Source organism: Corvus brachyrhynchos, unplaced genomic scaffold, assembly GCF_000691975.1.
Source record: "Corvus brachyrhynchos isolate BGI_N302 unplaced genomic scaffold, ASM69197v1 scaffold216, whole genome shotgun sequence".
In the NCBI taxonomy this organism is placed as follows: domain Eukaryota; kingdom Metazoa; phylum Chordata; class Aves; order Passeriformes; family Corvidae; genus Corvus; species Corvus brachyrhynchos.
The window spans coordinates 445,979-466,401 of NW_008238443.1; the positions used below are offsets into that span (position 1 = coordinate 445,979).

The window sequence follows — 20,423 nt, forward strand, 5'->3', positions numbered from 1 at the left end:
TCCTGTCAAGTGCTCTGTCCACTTGACAACACAATCCCTGCTCTTCAAATGTGCTTGCTAAGTCCTGCACAAGAACCACACAGTCCTCATTGTACATTTTAGTAATACAGGTTTCCCTGCTTGCTTGCTGCTGGAACCAGCAGAACACACACTGCAACCTTATAAGTGGTGATCAAATGTGCACCGAGATGTTACAGCCTCACATTCTCTCTTTGCAACTTCACCTGCAATGTCCAAAGGCACCTCATTATCCCAGTGCAACCTCTGCATGAGCCTGTAATTCTGAACAGGCTGCAACAGGACAGTACAGGGTTAAAATGTTTTCCCCAGAGCTCTCTTCCACATAAACCAAACTGATGCACAGAAAAGGATCTGAGGAATAAAGGTAAGATTTTACTGCAAAGGGCAGTCAGTATTTTCCAAGTACAGACTTCTTTACTGTTTTTGAAGTAATTGAAACCACAGTGGTGGCATGAATCACTCAGTGTGACAAAATGCACAAATGATATCAAGCATGAAGATCTGCTTGTCTGCCTTGCACCCAATCACTGCACAGAGCACTTGCCTGAAAATAGTAAAACTAAGAAAATAACATCATGGCTGCAGCAGTTAAAAGGTACCAGATAACTGGCACTCAGTTTGCTGTCTCAGTGGCCCACAACACACTAATTTTTTACCTACACATGAGAAAGTTATCCTTTGGATCATGCTGCCCTTGAGGAAGAGTATGTCCTACACACAACAGGGCTTGGGAAAGAGGGAAGACACTTAATATCATCAGAGAATCCTTTCCCCATTCACTACGAACCGAGAGGCAAAGAGCCATCAGCACCATGGCCACCAGACCAGTAATGTGGTGTCAGACTGGAGACACTCTTTGTCCAAAACCCGATGTCTGAGTCACGCTTGATCTTTAGTTGTTGACTGTGAAACTGTCCAGCAGCTGATCACAAACAAGGGTTGTGTGCTAAATTTCAGGCCTTGGCTGGTGACTGTCTCCAAGAGCATTCCTGTGTAAGGAGCACAGTGTCCTGCTTTGCCACAACACTGAAAAGAGGAGCTGAACTGATGAAGCAGAAGCTCAGTTTACTGAATCTAGATCTCACCCCAGAATACAATTTATTGTAAACTCTCCTGGTTTCTGCCAGGACAACTGTAACATTCGATAGCTACACCATTCAGACAAATTGCCCTGACAGTGGAGGTGCTTCTCACAGGTGTCTCCAAAGACTCCCGAACAAGAAACTAATTACACATCACTAATGACAGCAAGGAAAGGAATAAAAACAGTACGCAAAAAAAACCCACACATGTTCACCATTAGAGAAAAACAATTTTGCAGCATTTAAGACAGAAAAACACTTTCTCTGATGAGAGTTCTGACCCTTTTCTGCTAGCAGAATGCACATCTTCACATTCAGCACTTATAGTAGAAAACCATTTTATGGCAAACAGTGATACTTAAGTAATATAGTTCACAGCATATCTGAAATGACAACCCTTAACACAAAAGCCATCTGGTTATGAAGAAAGCTATATTAATAACTATCTCAATTCCTAAGCTCATTCTCTTAAAAATGTGTTGCTGAATCCCTGGTGTCAAAGCAGAGTTTGATCCCTAGAAGAAAGTGATGCTCAGATTTCAAGAATCCTGTTAGGGTTGTTTTCCCTTGTTACTAGCTTCATGCAGAAAATTATCCCATGTCTGAATGATAAGCAACAGTGAAAAATCTATGGGTAGGCAGACTGATAAGGGTTCTGCACCACTTACATCCTCAAGAGAGTTCAAGTGTTACGTGAGCACAGCAGAGGCCTTGTAACAACTTCTCATTATGGGGAGGAAAGTGAAATTTCAATGCCACAGCTTCTGGCCACAAAATTTCCATTTACGCCACTTGGCCAGAATTTCATAGATGTGAAATAGATCCCAAACATAACTGTGTGAATAGCAGGTATATGCACACTAATATCCAGAAAGCCAAACAAAATGGCCACAAGCCTTATTCTGAACCATCTCAAACCCGTGAACCTCTCCCTGTCCTGCGGGTCTGAAAGTCACCGTGGTTGGTCTGTTCCATTTGGTAAGACACTGAATTCCTTCTGAAAATTTTCAGTGTATCATTTACCTGGTGTTGATTTGAATGAAACCCACCTAAATGTGGTGTCACATCTGCAAAACCATATGAATAAAATGTTTTACCTGCTATAGCTGATAATGTTCCTCTCTTTCTTGCAAAAGGATTAGTGGTACATGATAGATGAAGAAGGAATCTGACTGAGTTTCATTAGGGAATTCTTTAAAAAAAATAACAAGCAGCCTCTGGAAAAAAAACCGAAACCCACTGAATTTATCCATGCAATTACAAGACTGTCCTGCTCCTAACTCCCCTTTAAGTCAAAAAAGCTAACTCTTCCAGCTCTCATTTCATCCTTTCAAACTTTGAAGTGAATCTAAATGAAGCAATTGTGCATTATCATGGCAAAAGAAAGACTATTTCTGGCCTCCACCCATCCCACCTGAAGGCACATCATCTTGATTTACACTAATTAATTTACCTTGTGATTTTTTCTGAACAAATACAAGAGGTAATTAATTGGTTGTTTCATTTACTTCTGATTGGTTAAAACTCCATCTATCTTTAAGGGTATTTATAGCAATAAAATGGCAGGGGGGGTCAGCATTAAGGCAACTCTTCCTATACATAAAGGATTCTGAATTACAGAGATTAGTTATATGATTAGTTTAATGAAAATAGATCAGGCTATCATTCCAAAAGTAACACAGTTGATATCCAGAACTGCAAATGATTGACGTAATTAATGATGGGCTTGAGATACAGGTACTCTGATTATGCTAAATCACATTCTGTAAACTACTGCACGAGTTCTCCATTCAGTGTCTCATTTGCACAACTCACCAAAAAAACAATCACCACCATTTCTGATTTGCACCTGACAGTCCTGCAAGACTCCGGCTGGAAACCAGTGATCTTCCTGGTATTTGGGGTGCTATCAGGAAGGGCTTGTGACCGAATTTCACTCTCTGAAACCAATTCCATTCCACTTGGTGACTCCCCAAGCACAACACCACAGGCACTGAGGAAAGGGAACAATTTCAACAGGAGAAAACAAGCAGCTGCCTCCTCAGGCTCTTATCACAATTAACTGCTGAAAAAAGGAGGGAGACATTGAAGGGAAAGAAGAAAGCAGAAGAAAACTTCAAGAATACAGAGGGTAACAATGCAGTGGTGCAGATGAGAGGAAAATTGGATGAGCTACAGAAAAACTCGTATGGGATGAAGGGTAGGAGAGGAAAACAGACCACAGGTTTTGCCTGTGATGCAAAACCACAAGACTGAAAATTTTGTCTACCTAGAAAACACTCCACCCTTTCCATCCCAATACATCAGGGTTTTTCAGAAGTTATTTAAAATTAATTTTATTTTTAAATCATTAAAATAATATATTATAAGAAAAAAATGTCCAAACACATTTTCCTCTTTCAGAAAATTTGTACTTTTCTCCAGAAAACTGGTTTTGTTTTTTCTTTACAAAACCTCCTTAGCCAACCTCCTACTGAAATCTACTGAGCTATTAAAAAAACCAATTGGCTGCTTATGTGTTAGCGAGAACGAGAAGTATTCCTTCTTTATCTGTAATGGAGCTTCGCAGCTCTGCACAGAACTAATTTGGGAATCCCAGTATTAAAAACGTATTTCAAAAATATTTGCTGCATGGTGCTCTTGTATGCCATATCTGCTGAGCCTAAATCCAAGCAAGCTGCTGATCCACACATTTAAGTGCAAGGATGAAGCTTCTGCAAAGTGCTAGCTACTCTCAGGCCTCAGATGATGTCTGTGAGTAAATTTCCAAACCCTCTCCTCCCACTACCCTTCTATGACAACTTAGGGAGCCAGCACCTTTGGAGAGTGTTCACACAAGTCACAGTGTAAAGATAAGCAAGCAGAAATATTGAGATGAGTATGGGAAGGAACAGAGCACAGCAACGCTAAACAGGGTAAGGGGATGAAAATCAGGTAATTAACATTTTTCTATTTATTTCCAGTGTTTTGTTTTGTTTTGTTTTTTTTCCAGGGGATGAATTCTACATTGGAAATTTCCTCTCAAAATCATGGTGAGCTGGTTTAAAAACTAGTCATGTAATAGGTACAAGCAAGCGGACTCTGGATAGAAAGAAACAACCCATTCATTTTGTCCCCTCAGGGCCCAGAAAACTGTGTGAGTATTGATTGCAAGCTGTAATATTATTAAAGTAAACAAACAACTGCATCACAACAGTGCAGCCTTTGGCGATGAGGCCCAGGGGCAGGGTCGCTTGCTCCTCTGATTTTCCGGTATTCATGTTGGCAGTGGAGCTGTCAAAGACACACAAGCACTGCACAGATTCACACTCTCGCAAGTCTGGCAGCAAGCTCAATCTTATCTGGATCTTTCGTCAGTTCACTTGGTTTATAACCCTTCACCTTCATCCCTTGCCAAGACAGAGAATAAAGGATTTCTGGCATACCTGCTCTCTTCGCTCATACAAAAGACTCTGGTAAAAGCTCTCCTTAATAACAGTGAAAAATAATTTTTTTTTGCTTTCCTCTTTTTTTATCTCTGGGTCCATTATGCAGCCAAGGGAAATCAAGTATAACCCCTATAGCCCAAATCTGCCACTTCTAAGGGCAGTACTGTTGTACAGCTCATGCAGTTTATGTGGGCCTCAGAAACACTACCTGGGTGGAAAATCAAGAATTTAAGAATTTACTGTTAGACTACAACAGCCTAAAAGAAAAGAAATTCTTATTACTCCACATCTACTTATTACCATAAAAAAATACAGCCAACTATTAAAAAAATATTTCTGAGTTTATAGACCTTGTAATACCTCTCCCTTCTCTGTACCGTTATGCTATCCACAGACTCCTCCCTGAGTCCTGCTTCATCTGGAATAGGAGAGAGGGTTATGGCAAACTGTCCTCAGCCATAGCTTTTCTCCAAGAGAAAGGCATCAGGGCTGGTGGTGAGAGCTTATTCCTCTTCAGTCTCCTAAACACCTCACTGGGAAGTGGGGTGGCTGGTTGTAGCTTGATTGGTTCTGGTACCACCTTGTGTTCACAATTTTCAGGCCTCTGCTATTATCCCATGTCTGTTCTCCATGCAGCCATTCAGACAGTTCATTTTTAAAAGAATAGAGACTTGTTAGTTCTACCCATTAGGCAGAGAAACTGATGAAGACTATTATAAAAATAGGCACTAAATTATACAGCCATGTAAAAGCAAGCTAAAGCTCAAACTGATTAGGTAACACCTATCACTCTTTCAGACAACTGCTGTAAGAGTTAAAAGAGCAGAACAAATCTCCAGGCAAGCCCTGACAACTGAGATCTGACAAACCCTTGTCCTCGCAGAATTATTTCAGAACCAGTGTTGCTACTAGGAGACGCAAGAGCATTTGTCTGGCTACAAGGCCACAACCCAGATTTTGATGGACAAGGATGCCCTAGATTCTGATAGACTGAAAAACATGGTTCTTCACCTATGAATCCAACAAGGCTGTTGCAAACACTTGTACGGAGTTAAGCTCCTGATTAGGGCCAGGCTTTGGTGTGCTTGGAGGTCTGTGCTCTTCCCTGTGTAATTCTGTCTCGTGACACACAGAAAGGCCTCAAAGACATTGTTTGCTCTATTAGGCATTTGATTTTTAAAGCCAATACAGTCCACAGAAACAACTGAACTGTTACAATTAAAGTGACTCAGCCCACAAAGACGAATTCTGAAATTCCTGCAGCTGAGACCTTAATATTACTTCTAAGAGAGTGATTTTACTGAAAACACATTCTGTAAGAGAGTTTTAGTGAGACATGCACCTATTTCAGGTCAACTATATACAGAAAGTTAGCTTGTAATATTTTGTGGACACTTACGCACCAGCACGAATGTGTGTGCACAGAAATTCATATACACTCAAATACAACCGGAGCCTGCAAATTGCATGACAGACTGTGGCTGAAAATGAAGGGAACAATTTTGCACGCCATCTGACTTGGTCAGGTTATGATTAAACAGGCCTTTGAACACTAAAAGCTGACAGAAGCATATAAATATGCCATCATGTCCTGCACTGTTTGCTGCTATCCTTCTAAGTAGACCATCAGAACATCATGTCTTGTCAATAGCCCTCCACTGCTGATGCACACCCCTCACCTCTAAAATACCATTATTCTAATTTTCAAGAATTATCTGATATACTCTTTAAAAATGGAAAAATTCTTTCCAGCAAATTGGTGTAAGACAGCATATCACACATACATACAGTGTTTTGCATAGACTAAACCAGTTTTTACAAAAAACTGTTATTTTCTGCCCATCCGAGGACCACTGATTTACAAACTGCTTTTTCAAAATATGTCAAATACAGTATTACACAAAGGTGCAGTCACCCCACTATCAACACCGAAGGATTTATGCACTCTGTTAAAACTCAGTTTGTCATGGAAAGCAGTTCTAGACTTGGCTGACCTAGGTACACTTGCTGTTTCCAGTGCTTAAAACATATTTCATGTCTCTAGATATTGTATACACACGTTAATTTACACCTTTTTTTAAATTTACATACTGAAACACTGCATTCCCTAATCTACTAAGCACAATATTAATAATATGATATACATATACATATATATATACACATATACATATACATATACATATTATCTCAAAAGAAATAGTTTTCTGATTTGGAGATTAACACAGTTTAAATTTGATCTTCTTTCTCTGCTTCCCTCAGTTCATATTTTTCTCCTGTCACCTCAACCATGAGAACTGACATATAATAAAAATATTGCAATATCACATACAGTTGCATATGTGACAGCACAAACAAAACAGAAACAGGGAAAGAAAAGCCAAGAAATGCCAAATCATCAATATCCATGGCACTGGCATAGATTGCAAGCTGCAGCAAATACAGCACCCTGGTTGCTTCATCTTGTATGTGAACCCCTTCTTTGCTCTGCTATAAGCAAGTCCTTAGCCCCTCATCCTCTTTCACTACCTGCTTCCTTAGGGTAGCTGTCCTAAGAGCAGCTATCACTCTCTGCACCTGCTCTCCAGTGGTTTTGGAGGTATCAATAGACATAACATTATGCGGCTGCTCCTGGGCTCTTTAATTCCTGGTGAACTCCCAACGCTACCAGAACCACAGGCTTTCCCCAGCCTCCACGTCTTAATTTTGTGTAAAAAAAGGAAGACAAGAGATGGGCTGTCAGCTGGGACTGAGAGACTGAGGGCACTGGGTTTTCTTTCTTTTCTTGCGCTGATCGCCCCCAAATGCCCCAGCTTGATATTTACTGAATCACTGCCCTGCTGCTTCCACTCCCTCCACAGCCTTCGTGCTAAGCAAAGGTACCTGCCACAATGTCCTTCCCCTGATGTGCACTTTGCAAAGGCAGCAGTTTGTACTGCCTCTTTGTTTTTCCCTAGCCCTAGGACTAGTCTTCAGCTTATAATCATCTATTTTCCTCCCAAAGACTCCTATTTCTCTTACCAGGGTTCTGCCTCAGGGCATGTAGTTCACATATTTCTAAGCCCTAAAATTAGATGCAGGACCACTCACCACAGCCGTTCTAAGTGCAGCATGCAGATCTTGGCCACACCCATCGTTTACCACAGTAATCTCCAAACTTTTGCGATTGCAAACAGTACCAGGGAAAAAAACCTGAGATGCCCACCCCACCTTCCCAATGTACCACCATCCTAACATATTATGCAACTTGTGAAACATACAGGAAAAGTAAAAACTCTAAGCCAAAGATGAAAGAAACACCATTCTAAAAATTTATTAGTAGCACAAAAATATTTTCTTTCACACCCCAGAGGACTGTTTTATGCACCCCTTGCTCTTCTTGCACCCTGCTTTGGAGACCACTCGTTTAATAGGCCACAGACAGAGCCTGACAATCTCTTCTGACCTAAATATGCTTTCATTTGGCACATGGCCTTTCTTCCAACATAACTTTCACCTTTTAATATTACTTTTAAAGCTTGCAGAAGCCAATGTGCCTCCTCAGAATCATGATTTGTGGCTGCAGGGGATACATCTAACTCTGCTTTTATAGCCACCCACTGAGCAGCTGCAGGGAAAGCTTGCACAGCATTTTCTCATCCAGCCGTGGCAAGGCAAATACTTCATCTTCATTAAGGCAAATACTTCATCTTCATTCAGAGCACATATTTTTATTTCAAGGGCCCAATTTTACAGGCAAGTCTGTTTAAGGTTTTGGGGTCAGCTCAGTAGTTTCATAAGAGACAACGCTGTATGTCCCTCTGTGCACATTTCTTTTTCTTCCCTTTATTCCATCAGCAAAGGGTGCTCCAAAATTCTCAGTGAAGAATTCCAGCATCTCCTTAACAGGAACACCAGAATTTGTGAACTTCTGCTCTTCCAAGTGATGAATGGGGTTGAATTAGGTCAACCCATAGGTCTCTGTCCACTCCACCACCCCTTTTGGGAGGTGCTTTAGTAACAGCTTGGGTGAGGCACTGCATTGCCTTCATACTGCACTCAAAACTTTCCCACCTCAGCTCCACAATCTCATAGTGGGGTTGCTTATGGGCTTTTTGATACTCCACAGAACTTTAAACTTATTATTTCACTGCAAAACGAATCTTAAATTTTACTCTCTCCTGATTTACATGCTCCATCTCATTTTCTCTCTCTTGTTTTTTGTCCTTCAGCTCTCAAGTTCCTTGTCCTGTCTCTTTGCCACTTTATTCCTCTACACATCGGTTTCTTCACAGGACAGTAGTTGTGTTTTTTCTTCTAGGTTTGCAAACTCATGGACAGTATCTTGCAAGACTCCTGATTCTAAGAGTTGGTACCACTGTGTAACCCACATCCCACATTCCTAGGTAACCTTTCTTTTCCAATGAAAAACAAGGAAGTGACCACTTAGGGAGCTGCATGAACAAGCTTCTAGTTCCACTCTGGTACAGTCTTAACACTAAGAAGATGTATTACCTGTTTCCTGACCTTCCTCTTATAGATGTTCCTGTCTTTTCTATTCTTTATCCAACTTTGCAGTAAAGTCTGCTCAAAGTAAAAATTAAAATAAAATTTGGGACCCAACTATATTGAGAGATTGAGGTGATGGGGTTATAACAACTGCACATTTCTTCTCAGAGCTCTCAGTGGAGTCATGAGGTGTTGTATCACTCCATCTATAAAGCCAGGCAACAATCCTATAACACAGCTCAGCTTAAAAGCCACCCTTACACATCTACTTCCCCTTTTCAGGAGCAGGAACAACCAACACCCGTGTGACAGCTGGCATCTTGGCCAACAGAGCAGAGACTCACCCTAACTCCTCCAAAACAAAAAGATGTTTTAGCCTATGTCCACTTCTCCACAGGAAACACCACGAAAGACATCCAGACTCTGCAGATCAGGCACCTGAGGGGCCCATGAGACCTTTCAATCCTCAGCTAGTCTCAGCTGCTCATCACTTAGAATAGTCCAAGTGCAGACCTTATTGTTGCCCTCCACTGCCAGTGACAAGTACATCCACTGGGAGATGCTTCTGCTCCTCGTGCAGTCGGATGCATTAATGATCCCTGCAGAGAGAACAGCTGCCATGAAAATGGTTAGGGCTGGATTTTTCAAAGCATTGCCAATCCAACTGTATAGTCACCAAAGGCAGGGATAACACTTCCATAAATAACAGAGTTCAGCAACAGCTAAGACTGTGTCTCAGTTGCACTAATTCACCTCTCAGCCTTCCAGTCCCTGGAGCTGTATCTTCATGTATTCCAGCATCAAGAACAGCTGTAATTAAGAACTGCTAAAAAGAAGATCACTGGTTAACTACGTTTGCAGGCTACATTCTGAACCAAGTACTGCCTGTCCTCTTACAGCTGCCAAAAAGCCACAGGAGAGCCAGACTGTGCATTCAGCGAGTTCAGCAGAATCACAGTCACAGGCCCACCACCTTACCCAGACTAATTTTCCACTGCTTGGCAATCCACAGTGCACTGATCTGGTATTAATGAGTGTGCAACCACCCTCTCAGTGTTGACGAACAGGAATTGAACCCAGAGGACCTCTCCCTGTATGCAGTAGCTACACATTTTACCTGCTCCTACCGACAAAACTGGAGTGTCTCCAAATCCCACCTCCTTGCACATCCTGGCACAAAGGAAAAAAGCCAGCAGGAAATTGACAGGGAGATGGATGACAGTGGGGAGGAGATGATCCACTGTACTGAGTACAGCCCTGTGGAGCAAAGCTCATACTAATAATGACTGGCATAAAAGAGGCCCATGATAAGCAATACAGCAGTTATCACAACAGGAGGCACTTGCTCATAAAAAAATGACTGTCACAGCTAAACACAGTCAGCTTCCCCAAATGATGAGGAGCATATGATAGTGCTTTCCAAGTATTTGGGAAGTATAAATTACTTTGCAGCTTTGTCCTGATGAGAGTTACTTTCAAAAGGATATTTTCATTTCAGGGCCTGTTTGCAAAGAGATTTTTCGAGCTCCAAAACACTGAACAACACTTGCATCTTCTAACAAAGGAATGAAAGTATTTAGGGTGCTGGTAATCACAAGTAGCAGGATGAAATCTAAGAAAGAAAAGTTGTGACAAGCGTCAGATTTAATAAATCACACATTTCTAGCACAGAAAATTTTGGAAATATTTCAGCACACTTACAATTGCGACATCTTTTCCAGCCTTAATGACTGTATGATCTATCTAGGCATACCAAACATACAGAACCAGAGAGGGAAATGCTTGCTAACAGAAACAAACTGACAGTCTTTTCCCACCCTTTAACCCCAGAGAACAGGCACAGATGTAGTTAAAATCTCTCCAGCTCTCAGTGGACATACAAATATATAAAATATTAGAAAGTAACCATGTTAGCATCTCTCACAGAAAGCTGAAAGGGCTACCAACACTTTTTGTGTATGATTTTCATCACAGTGGAATCCACATACGTTACAATTCCAGCTCTGGGGTTCCCAGCCTGTTGAAATGAGACCAGAGGATGCCAGCATGTTGATCAGAGCACTGGTGCTCCTCTCCTGTGAAGAAAGGCTGAGAGACCTGGGGCTGTTCAGCCTGGAGAAGAAAAGGCTTTGTAGAGGTCTTTCATCACCTAAAGGGAATTTACAAGAAGGCTGGAGAGGCACTTTTCACAGGGGCATGAAGTGACAGGACAGGGGGCAATGGCTTTAAGCTAAAGGAGGGTAGATTTAGATTAGGCATTAGGGAGAAATTCTCTGTGAGGCTCTGGGACAGGTTGCTCAGAGAGGCTGTGGACTCAACATTTCTGGAAGTGTCCAAGGCCGGGTTGGACAGGGCTCTGAGCAACCTGGTCTTGAGGAAGGTGTCCCTGCCCACGGCTGGGGGGTTGGAACTGGATGAGCTTTACGGTTCCTTCCAACTGTAACAATTCCACAATTCTACAGTGCAAAACAAGCCCCACAGCCACTTTAAAACACCTGCAGATCCACTATCCCAAGCTAATACTTGACACTGCGTTTTCAAATTATCTTTGAGTCTCTCTCAGTGATAATTTGTGGACATAGCAGGACTTATGTAAAACCAGAAAACTTAAAGATGTAGTCAGAAGGAGTTCCACGACTTCTGCATCAACAGTTGACAGTCTGGGTGCTGCCAGTGGCTGGCAGTGACTTCACTTGGGTGAGATTCCCCATTTTCTTTTTTTGAAGACATTGTTGTCAGAGGAATAAAATTCATTCCACTGTTAAAGTAGCATGTTCCTTATCGTCAGGCAAGGTTTTATAACAGACAGGAAAACAAAATTTGATTTATGTGTCTCTCTGTCCAGAATTCTTCTCAGAGGAAGTCCTAATCTGTACTATCTAGAAAGCAAGAGACAAAAATAAAACATTTTCAATACATGGAACTTTTTTTAGAAAGGCTCCTCACAGAACTTAGACAATTTTAGCTCAGCATTCTTATGTGAAAACATCACAAAAAGTCAACCCAAGTGGTACCAGCAGGATGTGTCCCTTTGAACAAAACCTCAGCTTCTGAAGTTTGCAGTCTGAACAAGTCAGACACCAAAGGTACGCTCAACTTCACTCTTTGGCATTGTCTTTTGTTGTACCTTCTCTAAGGTCACAGGAATGTGCCACAAAAGTCAGACAGGCTTTAAAATAAAGGCCTCTATATCCCCATAGCCGTGTTTGCTCGTCGAGGGTAAGTATGACTGGAATAAACTCTCATCAAAAGAAGTTTCTCTGAGTACTTTGTTTTCCCTGGAATAATCTAGCAGATTGTTGCCAGTCCAGGTAACCCACCAAAATAATCTGAAGACAAATTAAGATCTAGAAGCTGTGTTCAAAAATTCACATGACTGCCAACAGGCAGTCAGCCCTCTTCAATATCACTAACTCGAATCACATTAAGGGCACCCAGGGCACTGCAGGAGCCAGCTGCACATGTTTACTGAAGACAGAAGCCAAGTCTTGTAGCTAAAGCCTGAGTGAGCTCTGTGTTAACACACAGATTAATAGTGGATATAACAAAGTTCACTTGAATGCTTGGGTCAGTTTGATTCTTCTGACATGGACACAGTCTTTGCATGGATCAAGAGCAAGTAGAGGCCTGTCAGAAGAAAACATTTTCAGAAGGAGTGTTGCAACAAAACTCAGTATTTTTTGGAGTGAAGAAGGAAGCAGATAGGGAAAGTGCCAGAAGAAACAGCAAAGGGGTTAAAAAGAAAGGCATGCATTAATCACCACAGCACTGCGAGAAAGGTTTCAGTGAAGCAGAATAGATAAGCTGCCAAGACAGTGAAGAACACATCTGGAAACATAAGATATCCCAATAAGGAGAACATTCAAACTGTGAAATTCACTAATTTTGCACAAGACTTGAAAGAATGTAGAAAAGGTGAAATAAAATATAACGATGTGAAAGATCCATGCTAGCACCCACTGCTAAATCACAAAAGAAACATGGGCCTAAACCCCATTCACCACTGCCAGCCAAGCAGAGTCCCAGAGATGAAACAGGGCTTCACTTTGAAAGTGGGTCACCTGTCCAGTTCACACCTGAGCCATGCTGTTTTAATGCATTCATTAGCAACAGGATACAAATGTGCCTTAGTCAATGGCCACCACAGAGAAAGGGCTCTGCTATTAAACTGAGTGAAACCATGCACAATAAAAACAAAGTCCAAACTCATCTCGGTAAATTTTTAATAAATCCACAAGCTTGGATGTAATTCAGTGAGTACAGATAACACCAAGATGAGTGATGAGGCTGACAGGTCTGAAGGGCAGAATGCCATCCGGAGGGACCTGGACAAGCTCAGGAAGTGGGCCCTTGGGAATCTCATTAAGTTCAACAAGGCCAAGTACAAAGTGCTGCTTCTTGGTCGGGTCAGTCCCACAGACTGGATTGAGAGCATCCCTGAGGAGAAAAGTCTTGGGGGTATTGGTGAACAGGAGGCTGGACATGACCCAGCAACGTGTGCTGGCAGCTCAGTTGTGTCCTGGGCTGCATCCAAAGCACCGCGGGCAGCAGAGGAGGGAGGGGATTCTGCCCGTCTGCCCCGCTCTGGTGAGACCCCACCTGCAGAGCTGCTTCCAGCTCTGGGGTCCCAGCACAGCAAAGATGTGGACCTGCAGCAGTGAGTCCAGAGGAGTCCATGAAGATACTCAGAGGGTTGGAGCACCTCTCCTATGGAGACAGGCTGAGAGAGTTGGGATTGTTCAGCCTGAAGAAGAGCAGGCTCCAGGGAGACCTTACTGTGACCTTTCTATAAGAAAGATGGGGACAAACATTTTAGTAGGGCTGTTAACATAAGAGAAGGGATAGTGGTTTTAAAGCAAAGGAGGGTCAATTTAGATTAGGGATTAGAAAGAAGTTCTCTTACAATGAGGGTGGTGAAACACTGGCACAGATTGCTCAGAGAGGTGGTGGATGCCCCATCCCTGGACTTACATTCAAGGTAAGGCTGGATAGGGCTCTGAGCATCCTGATCTACTGTAAGATATCTGTGCCCACAGCAGGGGAGTTGAACTAGACGACCTCTGGAAGGTCCCTTCCAACTCAATCCATTTGATGATTCTACAAAGATAACAAGCAGTTTGACTAATAAATTCAAAGTAGAATTACAGAACTGAGGTGCTGATGGCTCACTATCATCTCCTCTTCTTGATAACGACTGAGGCCACTAACCAAAGGACTTAGAGGGTCATCAGAAGGGCCAGTACACAGGAGAGAGGGGCAGGTACTAGCAAGTGTATATGTAACAGTTTTACTCGATTGATGAAAGGGAATTTCTTGAAAAAAGCAGATAACTTGCACTGCTTACATAATTTCTACCAGAGTAACAACAACAGGTGTGTACTGACTAAACTGTTAAGACACAGATTAGAAAATAACCTCTTGCCTCTGCAGAGAAGCTATATTTCCTATATCCTATATAAGTTGCAGAGTGACAAAAGGAAACAACCCATTATCTGATTAATTTTAAAAAATCTTATCAGTCTTAAAGGGTTATTCTTTTTCAACTTCTTTGAATTCCTTCCACAGTTACTAGTCACAGAATATTTCACTAGCTGGGGTGATAGAGTTTGGTAATACTCAGTGCCTCATATTGTTTTACCTCAATCTCACCTCAGTAATTTTGTCTTCAATTTGAATGTCTTCTCTTCTGCATTGCGTTTTCCACAACAATTTGTGCTTTGGTTGATGCTGTTACTGATTTTGCTCCTGAGTCATGGAACCTGATGATTATCCATAAACCAAAATATTTTAAAACAACTTTATAATGGAACTTTCAAGGATCTTTAAGTAAGAAATGACAAACTACATATGTGCACTCTAAAATCATGAGAGAGATAATAATAATTTACAATATTTACTGGAAAACTATTCTTTTAAAAATAACACTCCTTGATTGATCATTTCCTGGGTTTTGTTGGTTGTTTGTTTTTTTTTTTTTTCCAGCTTTTGGAATGTATATCTTCTTATCACAAAGATTTTCAATGAATGCATTGTGAGTGGGGCTCACAACAAAAATCAAGATGGAGACAGAGATTATGTGGCCACCAGACACTGGGAACAAAGGCTTTAAGACAAGCATGAAGTATAATTCTATAAACCCATTTTGCATAACCCTATCATCAACACAAGATGCTATACACATGGTCCTTGGAGACCACAAGAAGATTGGAAATGTTTGCATTTCCTTCTAGATGGTAGCAGATCTCTGCCCATCCTTCAGTGGATGCAATGAAGGAAGGCTTTTATCTTCTGTTTTTAAAGGTGTAATAGTGCCAACAGAAATGTTTTTTGTGGGAGCTCAGCTTTTTTGACCAGCCCCACACTCACAGAAAAATGGTACATGCATAGCAAAATGCCTGTTAAGCACCACTTTCACAAATGATATTTTCTTTTGAGACACCGCAAGAGAAGAGGTTGCCTGATTTAAAACCACTGGAGTGAAACATGATTGTTACTGTTTACCTACATACGAACACCAAATGCCTTCACTCTCTCATTCACAATTACCAAGATGGCATCTGACTAACAAAACCTGCTGTCCTCCAGGAGTTATGATAATCACAAAGGTAAAGAGGAAGGAGAAGTTTAGGGGGCAAGAAAGGGGAATGTCAGTCCACTTGCTGTTATGATCCTGCTGTAGAAGAACAGATGGGAAATAAGTTCCTTACCCAGATAATCTTATAAAAGTATCCTTTACTCACACACAGACCAATAAATCCATGGTGTGAAGGGAAAATTATTTAAAATCAGTACAAATTTTAGGGAACAGGGGCCTTTGTTTCACCTTCAGTTTGGATAAGCTTAATATAATTTTAAAAGTGCTATGCTCTAAGCCAAAAGAAATAAAAAACACACAGAAATGACTGTGTCACTATCACAGCCCTGACTGGCCTGTACCACAGAGACTTCTCAGGCTGAAGACACTGATCTCTGATCCTTGAGACAATGAGCTAAATGCTGCTGTTCAAACAGTTGCCTCCTACACTGGCAGTGAAAAAAAAAAAAAGGTGACTGCAACCAACTAAGTTGTCAATCTTAAAATTGCAGCAGCTACATTTTCTTTGCATGCTTTTTTTTTTTTTTTTTTTTTTGGTCTTTTTAGGTGAAAGTACAGAATATGTGTAAGCGTAGGTTTGCATTGAGACTGTGAAATGTCCTCCCAAGGGCCATGAAGACACTTCACCTAAAATTAGATGATGTAAAATAGCAGAGAACATGCTGCAATTACACAGAGCCATTAAAGCTAAGAAGAATTTAACTCTGCAAAGGCAAAGGCATTCTTTTGAAGAAAAAGCCATTTGGAATTTCAAAACCTTTTTCTCTTTCCTGAGCTGATGGAGTGCATGTTCTGTGTGTGCTTGTCAGAGAGAGAAAGAGAAGAAAGAAGTCAGAGTTAAAAAGAACTCATGAACACTTTTAAATTTGCTATGGCTTAAAGCCTTTTTAATAAGCTAAAAACCCTTAAAACAACACAACAAAAAACCTTGAAAGATTAACCAAGCTCTAACTTTCAAAATACAAAATTAAACATATAAGCATAGTTTTTATTTCTCTCCTCTCTTTTCTCCCATTTTCCTCTTGAGAGTTTAAGCTTCTTACCTGTGGATCAGCAGCATTTTCTGATGATCTCAAATAGCAGTTTTTCCACATTTCCCCTGATCTCTGTCAGTTTAAACATTTAGGAATTCACAGGTTCTCAAAATCAAGCACAGGCTCAATAAACCTTTATTTGTGTTGGTGAATGTCCCCTCTGTCTATAGTTAGCATTAATATTTTATGATCCCTTAATAGTTCTGTTCTAGGAAGCAGAGGGGGAGCTGCTAAAAAAAATACCAAATACACCCCAGAATTGCTTTCTAAAAGGGTAAGTTGTTCTGCAGGGGTAGTTTTTACCAACAGAGAGGTTCTTCTGGCTGGTGTTGGTAAACCTCTCGCCTTGCCTCAAAAGTCAGCGAACAAGACTCCTTCTTTCAGCTGCTGTAGATCATGGCAAGCACAGAAAACAGCTCACCCTTCCCCAGGCATAGTGTATTCCCCCTTGCTATTCTGTGATGAGTGAAATGGAGGTTTTATACCTCTGGGACCAGGTTTTAATTCTCTGCTTGTTTTATTCCTGTTACAGCTCTCCTTGGAGAATTTGATTTGCTACTGCAAGTGAAATGTTTTATCAAAAACAAACAAAGCCAAAACAAAAACTCCAAATATGCCATAAATTCTGGTCTTCCTAAGTACTCTTTGCATTGATATAAAGATCTTGTGTTTATTCCTATGAAGATTACTCCTGCATCACTTGAAAATATACTTCCCCCCTCTCTTCTAGATTCTCCTCCCTCTCTCTTCTGTTTCTCCTCCTTCCATCCCTCCATCTTTCGTCTTTCCTTATTTTCTTCAGACTGAACAAGCAAGGCACCAGACTGCCCCACATCAAGGCAGCCCCTAGATGAATGTAAACAGAGAAACAACAAAAGCCCAGTGCCCTTTGCCCACTCAATCTCTTTGACAGAGGCATGACCTCAGGTGACTCCCTGCCTTGCAGACATGGTTACTGATGAGCCAAAACCCAAATCACTCCTCAAGACATGGGGACAATAAGGTTGTTTCCCCCGTTTTTCACTCCCTCAGCTAGCAGTTTCAGGTTTGTGGATCAAGGAGGCCAATATGTCTGTTAAGCTGCTCTTTCAGATAAAGCTCTTGAACACTGGAAACCAGGTACACTTTAAAGCAGTTCCTGCCCGTTTCTGAAGACAAAATGGCAGGAAATGCAGCCACACATTAGATTGCATATCTATCTGTCCTAGAATTCTGGTTTTGCTTAGGATTCAAAACTGAACAATATATCAGGCCTAATTCTACATGCAGAGCCAAAGTCCTCTGAGATTCAGTAACAGCCAAGCTTCGCATCCTATTCCAGCTTAAGGGTTTGCAGCAAAATAAAAGACACCTAAACACATTTCTCATAAGAATAACTGCTCTGTTAAACATATCCCTTTTTTGGCACTGTGCGGTTTCTAATGCATGAAGTCATGAATCTGTCACCTTGAGGGCACGTTCACAGTGGTGGTGAATATAAATTATTCCACTTCATGAGGAGCCCAGATTCTCATTACCCTGCAGCTGGTAACAACCATTTTAACACCTACTATGATCCTTACTATCAGCAAGAGGGAACTGAGCACCTTTTAAAGAATCACTCCTGTGGGTTTTGTGCATGCACTGAAACCAAGCCCCTGCCTCAGAAGAAGAAACAAAATATGGACTGGCCCGTAAGCAAATACACCCTCAAGCACAATATTTTAAAAATCAAAATGTGCAAACCTTTAAAGCAAGTATCTTGCGTATGATTCCTGTTTTCTGAAGCCACTCTGTAAATCCCAGGGGTTCATTTACCCAAATAGCATGAACCAAATGCTGGGCCATGTGGTGTGAACAGACGGGCACTGAGGCAACACCAGGAGAACCTGCAGGAGCTTTAGCTCTGATCCTCAGTACAAAATACAGGCTCCTCCAAGATAAGAAACTTTGCTGCTGGACCTTAGGCCAGATCAGACCTGTAATGAAAGGATAAAGTAGAACTCTGAAGTCTTTTTTAAAGAGAAAGCTGCAAAATGTTCAGGAAGTGAAACTAGAAACTACCCTTCTAAGCTACTCATCAGATTTTCTTTATGGTTATCATTAAGTGCTCAAAGGAAAAGTTTTTACATGCATAAAAGGTGAATTCTTTACACTCACTGAACTTGCAACTTATCTGATTTGGTCTCAGAGAGGCATAATATCTTTCTTTGATGAATTGCCAAAAATGAAGACTGTTTTAGCAGGAATAAAGTGGTGAGACTATTTAAATTGGTAAGACTATTTAAGTTAACTGAGAAAGTCACTTTAGGCTAGTAATACTTGCTCCATCTCAGGAATAACTGAACAGGCAAAAAGGCAAGTAGGAAGAAAGGAACTAGGGCATTAAGGTGGATTTCACAGCAGATTTCAGAAAACCAGTACAAAGTCTCACTTGTTTAATGAACTATGTAACATCAGATACTCCTAAGCAATGGAAATGAGATTTAAGAAACTCTTGATAGACTCACAAAGCCTCACTTTTGCTTTTACGAACTTCTGCATACGTACAAGACAATGTTTGTTACTTCTGCTCTCTTTTCCTCCATGTCCCTATGCACGACTTCTGAATCAAGAAGTTCCTCAAGCAACACAAGTCCTGATTATAAAAAAGTCAGGGTGGTTTTTTTAAGTGTTTGCTACCACAATCAAGAATTAAAGGACAGTAATGCAGGATTCTGTTGGAGTGCCATTTTCAAAAGTTGTTCATTTGCCCACCATGAGCAATGGGTTTTTTTTCCTACTGCTTTCTTTTCATTACCACATAATCATTTTTCAAACTCCAGTCTGTCAATAGTAATGATTTCTGCACCTAATATACTCACACAGTGCAAACACATTTGCCTGAAGAAGGCAGAAGGCCTGTGAGCTCCGATGAAATGCAGAGTCTGCATTCCCAAAGTCTCCTCAGACTCTGTGTACATAGAGGCAAAGTCTAACAATCCTGCAAAGTATAAAACTTGCCCTCAATTTATATTATCACCTTTTTCATCCATCCCATTGTTCACTGAAGACAAAAGAACTCTTTAATCTTTCTTTGTGAACTTCCTATGTAGCCTCTGTCCTGTAGATGTAATTCAGACCTGCGTTTCACAACTGTCAAATGAGTGAGTTGGCACATCCAGTTGTTGTTGTTACTAATATTATTATTATTATTGTTGTTGTTTTTATTATTATGTGTTTACACCAATGCACTGAAGGAACATTATGCGATGTTTTATAAACACATACAATAAAAGTAAAAAAAAGCCCCGCCAAACCAACAAAACCCCACCAAAATGAAACGAAACTCCATTACAATCTAACCCGAGACCTTTTCAGGTTAGCATTAAGACTTTACTTTTCAAAAGCATTCCATTTATTAGGGAAATGAGAAAAGCAGTCCTTAAAATCTTTTTTCTAAAATGGAAAGAAATTCCCTGAAGCAAGTGAAGACCCAAAGCAGAAGGGTCTTCTGCTCCAGGAGGGTCAACCTGCAAAACTGCTCTGCCTCACTTAGAATTAGAAAGGTGGCAAAGACCATCGTGAAGAATAAGCCACTTCATAATTAAAGAGAAAAAAAGGGACTTGAGCAGATGAAGTGCTTCACGGGAAATGTGTCTCTCCTATATTTACAGACTTACAGACTCTTGAAAAACATGAAATCACAATAAATACAATTCTTAATTTTTGGACGAGAGTGCCCATTAGGAGATAAGCAGCATGGGAAATAGGAAGAAAGTCTCTCACATCCCAGCCCGGTGTCCACCACTATGAT

The 20,423-nt window shown here is 41.0% G+C and overlaps 1 protein-coding gene across 1 annotated transcript in view; it reads right to left on the bottom strand.

Moving 5' to 3' along the window:
* Positions 1-18,565, bottom strand: part of PLPPR1 (phospholipid phosphatase related 1) — an 83,550-nt gene extending 64,985 nt beyond the window's left edge. Inside the window, exon 1 of the mRNA XM_008635553.2 lies at positions 18,374-18,565. The gene's annotated coding sequence lies outside the window, so the exon portion shown is untranslated. The remainder of the gene's footprint in view (positions 1-18,373) is intronic.
* Positions 18,566-20,423: the final 1,858 nt, after the last annotated feature.